Source organism: Mus pahari, chromosome 18 (assembly GCF_900095145.1).
Source record: "Mus pahari chromosome 18, PAHARI_EIJ_v1.1, whole genome shotgun sequence".
Taxonomy (NCBI): Eukaryota; Metazoa; Chordata; class Mammalia; order Rodentia; family Muridae; genus Mus; species Mus pahari.
The window spans coordinates 12,911,355-12,927,652 of NC_034607.1; positions in this window are offsets into that span (position 1 = coordinate 12,911,355).

Genomic DNA, 16,298 nt, shown 5'->3' on the forward strand with positions numbered 1-16,298 from the left:
AGGCAACCATTCTCTTTACATTCCTAAGGCGAGGACAGTGGTCCCTGGATGCCTGTCCAGTCTGTCAGCTGGGCCTCTAAGGGTGGCTTTAACATCCATCCTGCCATCTTTTCTTTTGGAACCTCAAAGCCCACCCTCAGCAACACATTTCCTCCAACAAGGTTGCATCTACGCCAATAAGGCCACAACTCCCAATAGAGCCACTCCCTATGATGCTGTGGGGACCCTTTTCATTCAAACACAGCAAGGAGGAATGAAGATGCCTCCAAATTGGACGGTAGCTGTACCTAAACTCCCATGCCGGACCATCGATGTGATAGGTTCATTTGACATGGTGCTACCCTGAAATTTTTTTTTAATTATGGAATCCTGGCTAACTGAACACCTCAGCACATACCAATCATGTAAGGACCTTATCAAATTCTTATTAGACAGGTCTGAATCCACAGTCTGCATTGCAGACAGCTCCCATTGCTGGTCCGGGGACCACACTTTGAATAGCAAACATTTAGAAGATTTCAGATAAGGATCAGGAGCTATCAACGTTCTTAATCTGCATCATATTGCTGTAATAATGTGTAATGTTGTGCTATACTTAGTGTGTGAGCATACCAAGGAGCTTGCCCCACACAGCATGTATGTAGAGGTTAGAAAGCAACTTGTTGGTCAAAGTATCAAACTCCGATCGGTAAGCTCGGCAGTGGGTACCTTTCTTTACCCACCGAGCACCCCCACCTGCAATATGTAATGTGTTGAAATTTGGTGAAGAATAGTAACACAGTTGAAAATTTATATTTTTTTTCTTAATTCCATCTTTTGTGTCACCGCTTTGTTGGGTTTAAAGACAGATGTTGAAGGGAGTTTGGTATGGCTCGAATGGAGTTGGTTTTATTGAATTTTTCTTTTGCACTAACAGATACACATGGGGGTGGCCCTGGGGGTGATACAGTAGCTGGCTGAGTTTAAAATATCTCGTTATTCTTTGGAAATCTGTCAGTCATTAAAACAGGAATTTCAGAGATGACCCATCTCAGCGTGCAGTCCAAGAAATGTAAGAAGCAACTCTCATGTTTCAAAACCAAAGCCTCCTGGGACATTCATAAATACCTGCCTGACTGTATAGGGGAACAAACAGGGATTGGAAAAAAAAAATGACAGCAACTCCCATGAAATGAAAAGGCACTGGCTCCGGGGTCAGTGGCCAAACTTGAAGAAAGAACCAGAAAGTGAGCAAGGTGAAGGACCCTGGTGGAGAGAAACCCCCAACCTCGAACCAGTTCCCACGGGACTCAGGAGGCGTGGAAGGTGAATGAATAGTGGCACAGATTAAAACAACTGGAAACCCCAAAGAAGACAGCAGAGAGGGTCATAAACTACCATCTAACTTCTTGTAAAAGTCAACACAAGCAGAGGAGAGACACTAGACATGGGCAGATCCAGCAGGCACGCATGCGCAGGTGAATCCTTCCCAGCCGCCTTGAAGAGCTGCCTGGGGGAAGAGAGTAAGCTGAGAGCTGGAGGGACGGTGGATGAAGGGGGCCAGGGGAGGATCCCCCGTTCCATGCTTCCCGCCTTTGTGGACAGCAGGAATTTCCGGTGTCTGGTTTCTTTCTCTTTTTCTCCATCAAAAATACCGTGTTGTTTGGTGCCCAGGTAAAGAAGCCTGGATAGAAACCTTTACGTCCATAAATGGTGGTCTCAGCTTGGGGGTATGCTGGATCTCATCATGTGATGGCTGGCTTCCGGTTCAGAAAGTTTTTTTTTTTTTTCCTGTAAACCCATCTCCTGAAATGTATTTTTCCTCTTATGGGACCTGTGCCCTTCCTGGTTCCTCGTTGTAGGACACAGCTTCCGGGTAGCCTTGTTCTCCCCTAAAGGACGAGCAGGGCCTCTCAGGACCTTCCTCTCCCTCACTGCCGATCTGTTGGGACTACTCTTGTATTACTTCCGGCTCCGTGTTTAAAGAGGAAGAGGTATATATTTTGTTCTCAGCTATCTAATCCTAACCCTATAAGCCCCGTCACCATTATTCATATGTGTTTAATCATCAAACAACGGTTCTTAGTGTGTGCGATGTGACTCCTTTGGGGACGCTGAACAAGCTTTTCACAGGGGTCGCACATCAGATATTTATCTTAAATTTTATAACGGTAACAAAGTTGCAGTTATGAAGTAGCAACAAAATAATTTTATGGTTGGGTGGGTCTATAATACAGTTGAGGAGCTATATATTACAAGGTCACATTAGGAAGGTAGATAACCACTCACTGGTTTAACCCTACCCAGACTCTCTGCTCATAGATCAGTACTGATGTGAACTTTTGGTCCAGATACTTCCTCGAATTAAGCATCAGGCTCTTGCCTTGGGCAATAACAGGGAACCAGCCCCAGCTTTATCCCAACACTGTGTTCCCACACGGTCTCAGGATGCTGCTAAGGCAGCAGGCTCCCGTGTTCACATCTAGTTGCACAGGACAAGCAGAGGCAGGCTGACTTGTCCTCCCCGGATGCTCTGACCATGCATCCCTCTGACTTCACTGACCCATACTGGCTCACACCTGCCTGGCACTGCGTCAGTTTCTGATGTGGAGGATGGAATTAACATGGCTAACTCAAGCTGATTAATCATCTGGGTTATAATGGCTGTTAGCATGTCAGCCGTGTGTCCCTACAGCTGACACTGAGCAAAACTGTCTTGTTGCATCGTCATCTGCCAGTAGACTGCGTTTCGAAACATTTCAAACCAAAAGCCAAACCAGACTTAAACACTAAAAATACTGTGTGTCTCACGTTGCCTATTCTCCATGACATTATTGACTGCTGTAACTTTCCCTGAGAGCTGCCATTCCAAACATAGTCAGACTCTTGCCCTTTAAAATTATACCTAAAATGTCCCCATCCCCAAGATGTAAATTTTCCTTATATTACACACTTATATTCCAAACTCAAAATGTTTTATTACAATAAATTCTAGAACTTTCCATTTCTTAAACCATAGAGATTTTCCTTAAGACTAGAATTTCTAAAACATTAACACTGGACCCTTATCCTCCCTGCACCTTAGCTGCCTAAGATTCGAAAAGCCCTGACAGTCCTTCAAGGTCTTAGGATACATCCATGGATATCGTGCCTAGTCTACTCGTTAGCCTGATTTTTTTCCAGAAGTTGCCAGAACTTTAAGGTTTTATTTTTACTGTGTGTGTGTGTGTGTGTGTGCGCGCGCGCGCGCGCGCGCGCGCAAAGTGTGGGTATCAGAGGAGGCCAGGAAAAGGCATTGGATCCCCTAGAGATGGGGTTACAGGAAGATGTAAGCTGCCCAGTGTGGGTGTTGGGAATGAACTCAGGTATACACTATTTTTTTGTTTGTTTTTGTTTTTGCTTTTATTGTTTTTTGTTGTTTTTTGTTTGTTTGTTTGAGACAGGGTTTCTCTGTATAGCTCTGGCTGTCCTGGGACTCACTTTATAGGCCAGGCTGGCCTCGAACTCAGATATCCGCCTGCCTCTGCCTTCCAAGTGCTGGGACTAAAGGCGTGTGCCACCACCGCCTGGCATTCAAGTATACACTCTTAACTACTGAGTCATCTCTTCAACCCCCTGGAATCTTATTTCATAACTACAGAGGGGAAAGGAGAAAAGGAGGAAGCAAGGGAAGGGAAGAGAGATAAAATATGCTTAATAATTCCTTCTAGAAGAAAAATAAGTAAAAAAAAAAAAAAAAAAAAAAAGAACTACCCTAATAGCATTTAGCGCATCACCTTATATATCAAGACACACAGGGATGTGGCTTTAATGAAGCCGTCATAATTTCACACACATGCCAAAGAAGCTGTGGGTGGCCAAGAAAGCTCTATCCNCCCTGGAATCTTATTTCATAACTACAGAGGGGAAAGGAGAAAAGGAGGAAGCAAGGGAAGGGAAGAGAGATAAAATATGCTTAATAATTCCTTCTGAAATGTAAATAAAGAAAATAAAAAAAAAAAAAAAAAAAAAAAAAAAGAACCACCCTACTGGCATTTTGCCCATCACCTAATATATCAAGACACACAGGGATGTGGCTTTAATGAAGCCGTCATAATTTCACACACATGCCAAAGAAGCTGTGGGTGGCCAAGAAAGCTCTATCCACACAAGGTTCAGCAAAGCTTCCGCCAAGTGCTCCTCTCTAGCAAGAGCAGGAATCCACAAATAGCAGGCCTGAGACTGGGGAATGCAGCCTGGTACGGTTTGAATCTGACATGCGCCCTCGGGCTCATGCTTTCAAGGCTAGGTCCCTCCTTGGGGTGCTTGCTGTCCTGAAGGCTGTGGTGCCCTTAGGAGATGGGGCCCAGATAGTGGAAGTAGATGTCCAGGGACTGGCCTTTGACAGTCGAGGGGCAGGCCTTTGACAGTCGAGGGGCGGCCCTTTGACAGTCGAGAGGCGGGCCTTTGAAGGTCGAGGGGCGGGCCTTTGACAGTCGAGGGGCGGGCCTTTGACAGTCGAGAGGCGGGCCTTTGAAGGTCGGGTGCTACCTGGGGGGTTTTGTACTGCTCTTCCTACCTCCTGGTCGCCCCATTTGCAGAGCTGTGCTACTCCACACACTCAGCTTCACCGCGCTATGTTGGACCGAAACCTTTCTGAAGCATTACCTTTCCTTCTTTTCCTTCCTTCCATTGCTTGTCAGATACTTGGTCAAAGTAGCACCCAAGAAACATGTGGTCCTTCCAAGAAAATGTCAGGGAGAGTGCTAAAAATTCACCTAGAGGCAGCCAGAGCCGGCCTCCGCAGCTTTCGGGACCTGGGAACATCCTTGGCTCTGACTCCGCGGCATGCTACTGCAGACTGAAGGCACTCTGTGATTTTCCTCTGTGTGTGACCGGGCAATAGCAGCCCCGTCAGTGGCTGAGCCAAGTGAATTATGACTTGGGAGTCCAACAGCAATCTTCTGGTAGGAAAAGGCTCAATCCTGCCTCTTCAGATCCCTCCCACACTCCCAAGAAAGCCATATGTCTGCCACCCCAACAGAGGTCCCACTCCAGTGGGGGGGAAAGAGTGCTTCTAAATTATGTCACTTTGATATAAGGGCCTCTGTCTCCCAGTTTCATGTTGAATCATGGTGTGCTTGCCTTGAACAATATTGAGGTGGGCGGCCATGTCCCCTGAGTGGCTCAGTCCAGGTCTGAACTCCCACGCAATGATGACATCGCCGGCAATGTGAATAACGAGCATAATTTTATTGGCTCAGGCTTGGAGTCCCAGGTGGGAGTGGCCTATGCATCTGACTTACCTGCAAACTGCCAATGCAAAGAGGAAAGTGTGGGGCTGATTTACAGAGAATGGTTAAAGCTACCTCTCCACGAAGATGACCCAATGCAGGAAATCTTCTTGCCAGCCATCAAAGCCCCACCTGCTAGCAAGGAAGCAGGTGTGAGGATCATCTTGGGGTCATATTGGTGGACAGCACTCTCACGAATTCTGCATCACTGGTACCAGTGCCACGGTTCGAAACATCCTCATCGCTACCCATCACACACAAGACACCAGTGATCTTTGCCCTGCCAACTCCGACACCATCATCCTCCACCTCCATTGGTGTTTTCCTCACCTTCATCAGCACCAGAAGCAGCCATTATCATTCTCACTGTTTCTCCTATGACCATTGCCAAGGACTCAACACCATTGCCACCAAAACCTCCTTTCATAGCTTCCACCCATTCCCCAGCCCTCTTCTACCACACCCTCTCCAGTGTGAACAGACTGAGAGCAACGGATAGTGTCTCAGCCCCACTTTTAAGGGGAGGGAGCTGACCTTCACGGCAATATCCCTTGCTCACAGGTCTAGGAATCCCATGGCTGTGGAAATCACAGATATGATTTCAGCAAGGGTCCTACACACTCTCAGCGAGCTGTCCTGACAAAGGCCATCATCAGGGCATTATCTGCCTTCCTGGTCTGCACTTCTGACCTCCCAGGGGACAATCTTCCGGCTACTAGCTGAGTCATTAACATATCTAGACTACCACTCAGTGCTCCTAAGATGCAGACTGTGTGTGTTGTGTGACTTTGCCTGGAGGTATCTAGTTTCTTTTCTTGCTACTGTGATAAATTACCCTGAGAAAAACAACTTAAATGAAGGAGGACTTGCTTGGCCTCACAGTCAATCAAGGCAGAGAACTCCTAGCGGGAGATTGAGGTAGCTGGTTACATTGTATCTGCACTCGGGAAGCAGAAGGTGATTAATGCTGAAGCTCAGCTTTCTCCTTTGCCTACAGAACCCAAACCTAATCTTCCCACATTAATTAACCTAACTAAATAAGTCCTCATGGGCATGACCAGAGGCTAACCAATCCTAGACAATCCTTCATAGGCGTATCCAGTGGCTTATTTCTTAGGTGATTCTAAAACCTGTTCAGTGGTAGTCACCATCTCAGCAAGTATGAACAAAGTGTCTGTTCACCCCAGACAGGACATTAAGAAGAGACCAAAGAAACAATTTGCCCTATGCCTAGCTTGGTAGAACTGAGTTTAGTGGGATTATTTATAAGCATAAATGGGTGACTCTTAGGCAACTATTTCATTGGAGCTTCCTGCCCAACTTGCAGGCAGAAAGTCCACTGAAGAGTCTATTCTTCCCCAGCAATTGCTTACCAACATGCCCACGCTGGTCATCGATGTCCTTGTCATATTAACACCATAACCATGACCACTCTCCTCATTCTCTCCATCACGTCAACCCTGACACCATCCTTGGTTACCTATAAAGAAGCACATGGCACCATGTTGAAGTCTACACAGCAAACTTCAAGCATAGTTTCCAGGATAGCACTCCCAGGAGATGAGACACAGTATGTCCCCTTGCCAAATGAATATGAGGACTGTTACAACACACATGAGCATTTCCAGTTGATGTCCCTTAAAAACGCCTTGACCCTATCTTCTATAGGTGACAGTTTAAGAAACATAGATCTGAAAGCTTAAAGCTGCACAGGCCAGTGGCACATGGACACATGCTCCTTCATGCCCACCAGTCTAAACAGTTCCTAGGTGCACATTCTGCCCCCCATCTGCAAAGCCTGCTCTTCCATCCAGTCCAAAGGGGTGTTCTTACCCTGGGGTAGTCACTGTCCCAGCAGCCATGTATTCTGAGTGTCCTCTGGGTATCTTCTGATGCAAGCATCTTTCCTGCTGCCCTCAGTGCAGACAATCTCACATATCCTGTACCTGAGGCCTTGAATAACTTCATTTCCACCCATAGCAAATCCCAGACATGACTCAAAGACTCTTGCCAACATCCCCGGTAACCATGCCAGCATCCCCGGTAACCATGCCAACATCCCCAGTAACCATGCCAACATCCCCAGTAACCATGCCAGCATCCCCAATACTGACTTCACCCCAAGATCAGAGGTCATCTGCACATTACCCCCATGCTACCAGCACGTCTGCTCATCAGAAGACCATTCTCTCCCCCAGTTGCACTGAGGATACATTGATGAGCATCTGCAGAAGCAAATGCTGTACAGCTCAGCACTCGCTGCAGGAAGGATGAGTCACTGGACCCCAGCAGGCTGAGCTCTGTTCCAGCCCCTGATACTCACTAGCTATGGCTCTTGAACAGTGTCATGCTCTGTAAGAGCCCTGTCTGTTAGACAGATGGAAAGTTGGACGTTGCAGATGTAAAGACACAGCTCCCAGCATGCATCTGTGTTTTTTGGAGATCCAGTGCATCCCAGGGGTCCACTGGTAAAGGCACCATCCTCAGCTTGGCACTCCTCCAGTGGAATCTTCACAAGGTGGGGTCTAGTGAAGGCCTGTGGGTCACTGAAACATGACCTTGAAGGAGACTGTAAGACCCTAGCTCCTTCTCCCCTTTACATTCCAAACGAGGCGAGTCAGCTTTGCTCTGCCACCTGCTCCTATAGCGTCATGTTGCTACAGGCCCAAAAACAAAGGGACCAACTGACTAGGCTGCAACATTGGAAACCATGAACCAAGAGAAACCTTTTCTCTTTGTAAATGGATCGCTTTGGGTGTTGGTAATAGTATCAGGAAGCTGGCTGACATACTCCTCAAGGATGCACAGCTGCCCTGGGCTCTGAAGGTTCAGTCAGCAGCCTCCAGCTGTGGGATCCTTCAGATCTGGTTGTGCTGAAGAAAGCTGTCCTTCCCTCAGTCCACACTCTTCCTGGGACAGACTGTGTCCACCTTGAAGACCAATAGAGATATACTAGTCCCACCATTTTGGCTCATCTTGGTCAGTCGGATGGGCAGAGTTTGCTCAGCTTGCTCAGCAGGATTGAGTGGAGCTTTAAAGGACTCAGGACACAAATAGATCAAGGTCTTCTCTGAGCATCCTGCCTCCTCCACTCCCAGTCGCCCAGGTGCTTTCTCCTCCTCCAACCTCTCCACGTGTTGACCTAGAAAACATTTTATGCCCCCAAACTCTATCTCCAAACTCCAATGAGGCCCCCAAGTAGAGTCTTCCCTGGAGGAGTAGGGGAGGCTCAAAATTTCTGCATGCCTAGTCTCTCGAGAGGCCAGTCATGAGCCCCCCCCCCCCAACCAGGGCCTGAGATTAAAGACTCAGAAGTGGATTCAGATGGCCAGGAAATATGGAAACTCCACCCCGAACGTAGTAGCCAGGGATGAGTGGAAATCTACACCGGAGTTAATTTCTTCCAGCTCCTGCAGCCACTGTCTGCCCTGCATGGTCGCGCGGGGTCCACTTGGCTATGAGGAGTTTTCCCTACACAAATAGCCCCTGGCTCTGTTATTCTTTGTGGTGTGAGGTGGAAAATTATCTAGATGGGGCTTCGTGTGACGCAGCGAGCGGCCAGAGACAGCCGGAGGAGGTTCTGAGCAGGAGCCAGAAGAGAAGCAGGTTGTCGGGGAAGTAGCAAGGCAGCAGTTATGGAAGCCTGCGGAGTGAGACTCTGAGATTTCATCTCCCCGACCTGAATATGGGGGGACGGTTTCCATCAAGGGTGCTATGGGGGTCCTAGCATCCAAGGGAGAAAAACACAGCTAACGTGTGATACCCTTCAGAGCCAGGCAGCTCCCATCCAGCCTCAGCTCTGACTACAGGACCTGAGGCAAGTTATGTCCCATCCCCAACCCTCAGCAGGCTAGTTTTGTCTTTGTTGCTGTTATTATTTTCATCATCAAGAGTTACCGTCACTGGGCACAAGGATGGAAATGCCTTGAAACTGAAGCAAGCCAGGTGAGCAGCCCTCATCCCCTGGCAAGGACCAGCAGAGGCTGGCTGGATGGTCATGGTAGATGGCAAGCAGAGCCAGAAAGGCATCCTGGGGTGGGCTGGAGAGGAGGAGCAAGCAGAGGCATGAGCCACAGACAGGGACGAGACCATAAAGGCCGCAATGGGTGCCACAGGCTTGTGGGGGGCAGTATCCAGTTACAGCCTATGTTCTCTAACCCTGGGAAGGAGAAGGGAACAGCCAAGATGACTGGAGCCTGCCAAGGAGACAGAGCCTCAGAGGACATCAAAGCAAGCTTGCTACAACCGTCAGGACCCAGGGAAGAAGAACCTGAGAGCTGCAGACGTCTATGCTACTGCCCAGGGTTTTCTAGGACAAGGTTCTCCCACCCTGGGCTCCTTCAAGATGTGGGGAGAAAATCAATCTGTGCCCCTTTCACCTGGGTGCTTAGGCCTGCACCCTATGCTTCCTCGGCTTCTCCAGAGGATACCCCCCTCAGGACCCCATCCTGAGTCTCCTCTGCTCCTACACTGCACCCCCACTTGCTATCATCCTCAGGTCCAAAAAGCATTCCACGTGGCAGCCAGCCTTGCACTGCCCTGGCAGAGATGGGGAGTGTGGGAAGGGCCTTTTGCCTGCCCCCGCCCCAACCGAGTTCCCAGAGCGATGCATTTGCTGCACGCTGCCCTTGCAAAGGAAAAACACTAGTAATAGCCAAGCCGTAACTGGCAGCTCAATCCCTGGGACCTGCACCGCCAGGCCCTTCAGCAGTTCCAGCCTCCACCCCCAGATTCAGGAGACCTCAGCGGGGGTGCGGGGGGGACTTTGAAATTACAGGGCTATTGGCAAAGCACGAGTACCCCCAAAAGCAGGTTGTGAGTAGCCAGCTCCACGTTGGGTAGATCCCCAAGAAAGGCTAAAGGTCTGCTCAGGGCTTCACTGGGGTGGGTGCTCAGTGCACATTAAAGGACTTCAGGGCCCTTTAATAGAGCAAGAAAGCACCTATCACCCTCTCTGTAGAAACATCCCCACCCCCAGGACAGCCCCGTCTGAACTGGTAAGCCCAACGTTTAACAACCTGCAACCATGGGCCATTAAATGCTTTGATACGAGTAACGCATGGGTGACTCATCAGAGAGACTCACGGTCCTGGGAGGTAAAACACATTGTCATGTGTTACCCATATGCACTTCAAGAAGGTACCTACAGCACAATGGGATGGCTAGAAATGGGGCAGTAGACAGCCACTCCGCTGTCAGCTCCTAGCCAGAGCCTCACTACAGACAGCTCTCTCTCTCTCTCTTGTGGTAACATCCTTTCCCAGACAGTCTTAATTCCAATGCAATAGTTGAGTACCAGAAAGGGCCACCCCAAAGTGGGAAACTCGGGGAGTAACTTAGCAGCCTGGGACCCTATTGGTTTGCAGTTATGCACCGACCCTCTTGTACTAATGCACTAGGTAGCCCAGATCCTTTACCTTTGTGTAATATGGATGTGCATCCTTCTCTACACAACCTCAGATCCCTCAGGCCTCACCTGCCTCAGGCTATGCCTACATCCCCTCTCTGGACAACAATGTAAGTTTTCCTGCCCCTAACAATGATCAAAGGTAGAGGCTATTTTTTTTTTTTAATCCTTGCTTAGCACGTGCGGGACCCTGCATTTAATCCCTATTACAAAAACCAAACAGGGAAAGAGAGAAAAAGAAAGGTCCCAGGCTGGTGAGATGGCTAAGTGAGTAAGAGCACCCATCTGCTCTTCCGAAGGTCCTGAGTTCAAATCCCAGCAACCACATGGTGGCTCACAACCATCCGTAACGAGATCTGGAGCCCTCTTCTGGAGTGTCTGAAGACAGCTACAGTGTACTTGCATATAATAAATAAATAAATCTTTAAAAAAAAAAAAAGAAAGAAAGAAAGAAAGAAAGAAAGAAAGAAAGAAAGAAAGAAAGAAAGAAAGAAAGAAAGGACGGTCCTGTGTCTAGAGGGGACCTTCTTGTACCCAGGAAGAAAGAGTAATGCTGTTGAGACAGAGATGCTAAGACAGGCTCTCCAATTAGATCAGGGCATTTGGCTCTACCCACACTTCTGCACAGTTGTACATTTCTGCAGCTTTGCCTCTTTGTTCCCGAAGGGTCCTGGGCTGTGTGACCCTAGGCTAATAATGTGGTCTTCTTGTTGATCTGCTTCTTGCTACCAGGGTCTCAGGGACTTCATGGTGGACGAGATACTGGTGTCCACCTTATAAAAGTTGGGAGAAGAATGTCATTCGAGTATCTCAGGGTGGCTACTGATGGGCAGATTTCAGGAGAAGGACTGATATTGGCAGATACTATGTTGCAGTGGGTACAAACAGTAGCATTTAGGAAAGAATATACTTCCAATGGAGGGATAATGTTTGAAGCTAACAGTCCTGGGGCTTTATAGGTCTCTTGCATGCCACAGGCTTTCTCAGTTTTTGTACTGCACAGGTTTTCCTACAGAAGCTCGGCCTTGGATGTGATGGGAGGGGGCACAGCAGTCTTTCTCTTTGTCAGCAAATCGTTATGCTAATTTTGTGGTTCCCAGTCCAGTCTTCTGAACCTCGATCTGCATTTCACTCTGCCGCCTCAGGACAGCTGGATGCACGTCCTCACTTTGATCTATGTAGACTTTGACATGCAATAAGCATGTATGTCCTCTTCTCTTTCCATCTTCCTAAAGGCCCACCTCCCCGGCCACAGGGCGAGAAACCGAGTCGGGAGATACTCAACATCTTTCACGTCTTAGCTCCTTACTTTTCATAAAACAGACATCTCCTCACAGGCTTCAGAGGGAAAACTGAGTCCCCTTTAAAGCAAGAGCTAGATGGTGCAGCAACACAATAACAGGTGGCCACACTGAGCCCCACCCCAGCTCGACCTGGGGTGTAGTGGGGACTGGAGAGCAGAAGTTGCCTTTCTAGCCTGGTCCGTGGCCTTGATGGGTCCCAGGATAGAAAGAGGCATAAGCCCAGACGTTCCAAGCACAAGAAAGATGAGCCTAGCGAGGGCAGAGAGGGACTGAGACCAAGCTGGCAATGAGACTCGAGAATGTACCTCCCTGCCACTTGCCGGCCAGCATACCATCTGTAAGGACCTCAGGATGGAAAAGAACATGGGGAGACATTAGAAGTAAAATATGGACTTACTAAAAATGCTTTTTTATTTGATCAGACTCTGAAAGCCATCTCAGGCCTCCATGGCAGGTCAGGGTTTTCTCTCTGGCTACGGATCTGATGGCTGGCAGGGCCTCCTGGTGCTTTCCCTTTTGCACATTCTTCCCCTGGTTCTCCCGCAGCCTCCATTCTGTCCTCATCCTCTGGAGCCTGCCTCCCCTGAGATGAACTAGGCCTGACTCCTCTCGATCAAAGGAATGCTAAGTCTTGGCACTTGGTGAACTTCATCAAGTGAGCAAGAGCCTTTCAAGGGGCACAGAGAGTTGGGGATGTGGGCCATCCCCTGGAAGCCATCTGTCAAGATGAGCATATATGGTTTCCATCGACTGGAACAGGTGCAGAAGATGTCTGTGACTGTCTGTGTGGTGAAGGCTCTTATGAGAGTGGGTACAGTATATTAAAGAGGGACAAAAGAGACCTCAACTCTAACCCAAGCAGCTGCTGGCCCAATGCTAGGTGCTGTAGGATGTGCTGGCCTAGAAAAAGATGTGGAAGGATGTCTTCCAGGGAGACAGACCTCTCACTAAGAAATAGAATTGTATCTATGAAAAGGGTAAAGACAGATGGGTGTGACTCTGGGGCAAGCAGGAGAAATTTCTCATTACCAGCTTCATGGCCAGAGAAAAGGCCAAAACAACGACCCAACCAGGCTCAGAGCTGGCAATGGTTTGATTTGAGATGTGGCAAGCAACAGGCTTGGGCCTTGATTTTATGGCAGAAGGATTAAGATATTCTGTAAGTATGTATTTTTCAAAACCTACTCTAATACGTATACTTAAACGCTTTAACCTCCCTCTGCCCACCACCCACCAGAGGTAGTGGAAAGGAACTGTTAACAAGGCAAAGGAGGCTGTGGACCTGTTTGGAAACACTTCTTTGGGGCGAATCCTGTCAGTGTTGTCAGACTATCAGCAGTTCAGTCCATACAAATCGGCAGTGGCAGCTCCACCTACCGGCAAACACCATTCATGAATTAGCAATGGCAGTTTGATCCAGAAGAAACCTGGAGGCTCTGCCAATTGGCCTGAGTCCACAGAAGAAGCAAGAACACCACCAGAAGTTCTTTGGTGCGTTCCTCTCTACAAAATCACAACAAATGACCAGCAAAGAGTGGCAAGGCGAACCAATACCACACAGCATCATCCACTGTCTGTCGGATGCTATTTACATCCTTTCCAAACATCACATGTTCTCTCAAGAGTCTGCTCTAGCAAAACACGACATGTCCTTTTTCCAGGCGGCCTCCACAAAACCACCATGTGTCTGTTCTCAGCAAAACATCCTCCCACGTGTCTGCTTTAGTAAGAACATCCTCTCACAGGACAGTTTGTGGGAAAACACCACATGTCCCAACTGAGTTTCCAAAGAAACCAGAAATTTCCACTTCAACATCATCTGGGGCTAGACTCACTTAGGAGCAGAACCTGAGAGGACTTTGTTACAAGTGGTTTCTATAGGAGGCAGGTCCCAGAAGAATCAATAAGAGAGCAGGCTGGTAACACAAACATAGGGAAGGTGCCAATCAGAAGGTAGGTGGTTACAGCTCTAACACTGGGGCCGCCACTGCAAATGGCCTGCACCTTGCCTAGCAGTGTGGCTTTGTAGTTCATAAAATTTATAGCTGGGTAAGGTTGTTGAGACCTTTCCTCCGCTAACAATCTTCATAGCACCTTCTGGGTTGCTCTTTCAGAGAACCCAGGGTCGATTTCTAGAACCTGCATGGCAGATCACGACCATATCTGTACGTAACTGGAGTCCCAGGGGTTCCAATGCCTTCTTCTTGCCTCTGTGAACAGCAAGCATGCACATGGTACACAGGCACACAGGTGAGCAGGGCACCCATACACTTAAAATAAAATAGTGTTTAAAGTGATTAGCCATAAGGGAGATGCAAATTAAAACTATTTGAGATTTCATCTTGTCCCAGCCAGAATAACTGCAACCAAGAGGTCAAATCATGACAGATGAGGAAAGAGGACCCCATAGTCACTGTTGGTGGGAGTGAAAACTGGGTGCAGCCACTATGGAGATAATCGTGAAGATTCCCAAGAGAACAAGGAACAGAATCCCCACTGGAGCCAGTTACATCAGCCTCCCCAGAGGACATCACCTCCTACTGGAGAGATTCTTGCTCAGCCAAGCCCACTAACGTCTATTCACAAGTAGTTAAGAAAGAATCCAGTCTGACGGCCACCGCTCCTCCCCCTGTTGTTGAATAGCTTTTTAAGTGTTTTGATGGCTATTTGTATTTCTTCTCTTATGAAATCACTGCTCAGGGCCATGACCAATTTTAATTGGATTATTTGCTTCCTTGATGTTTAATTTCTTGAGTTCTTTGGGTACTCTAGATATCAATGCTCTGTCTGACGCACAGCATGCTTTTCCATTCCGCAAGTGGCCTCTCAACTCTATTCACTAAGTCCCGTTTGTCAGTTACTGCCCTTACCTCCTGAGAAGCTGGAGTCCTGTTTAGGAAGATCCTTATCTACGCCTGCATGTGTGCGAACATCTGCCTAGGTCTTGCATTCCACTGGATTGTCTGCCTTGTGCCAGTTTCTCCATCCTTTTCATTTTACAAATGAGGATGTGATGACCAGAAAGGGAGCCCTGTTGTCAGAAAGGTGGAACACACTCCAAGGTCTGTACTCTTGGCCCACCACCCAGCCCTCCCCTATTGTACCTTACTGAAAAAAATTAAAATAAAAAATAAAGCACAATATTGAGTTAAATTGTTATACTACGTGTATCATATGTCATATCATACAACACATAGAAAACCTTATTCTGGATGATCCTATATTACACACACACGCACACACACACACACACACACACACACACACACACACACGCACACACAGTAATTCCTAAATTCATTTTTACTGTTCTCACTATATAGCCCAAGTTGGTCTTGAACTCATACCTCAGCCTCTTAATGTCCTCGTAGAATGAATCTTTCACCTCCTCACTACTGACTTCTGCGCGTATCACTTCCTCTGGACCCTAGCAAGTAAGAAGCCTTCATCCCCATGCCGCATCCAGTGGACCTAGGCCTGGAAGTGTGGGCAGAAGATGTCGCCATACATCTCGCCGGCAAAGATATAGATTGTGTTCTTTCCAGACTGTCCCTTCAAGGTGTTTATATACCAACCACACACAGAAGACAAAGGCAGAATTCTATACTGACCAGTGTAATAAAGATAATGTCTCCTTCCAGGAAAAAAACAAAAAAACAAAACAGCAGGCTGACTTTCCTCCATCACAAAAGATTCAGAGACCCTAAGTTCAAGGTTCCTCTCCTAAGCACGACCTGCCTACTTCGTGTGCAGCTGTCATTTCTGCCCACTTTGCATCAGAAAGCAAGGATTCACTAAGTGATACCCCTGATGGTACCAAACTGTCCTTTGACTCTGACCCAGGAATTTCACGTCTTCTGTCAGCATCTTTGCGACTTAGCAGTTGGCTTGGAAGTGTCTAGAATCCCAGATTCTCCAACGTTTTTTTGTCACAGAATTGGGCCCATTCTTCTGACTCCTCAGAGCCTTTCCCAGCTCACTTCGTCCCTCTTATTTGGATTCCTACTCTAGACACCAGAAAGACAGCTTGCCACATGTGCAGCAGGGCCTAGGTTTGGGTCCCCAGAACACACATTGTTAAAAAGCTTGATACAGCACATACATACCTGTAATCCACACACTGGGGACGTAGAGACAGGAGGAGCTTGCTGGTCAGACAGCCTAGGTAAATCAGGGAAGTCTAGGCTGGTTCACTGAGAGACCCTGACTCAAAAACTTAGTTGAGCAGCAGTAAAAGAAAGTACTCATACCAACCGCTGGCTCCACAGGTGTTTGCACACACACACACACACACATACACACACACACACACACACACACACACACACACACACA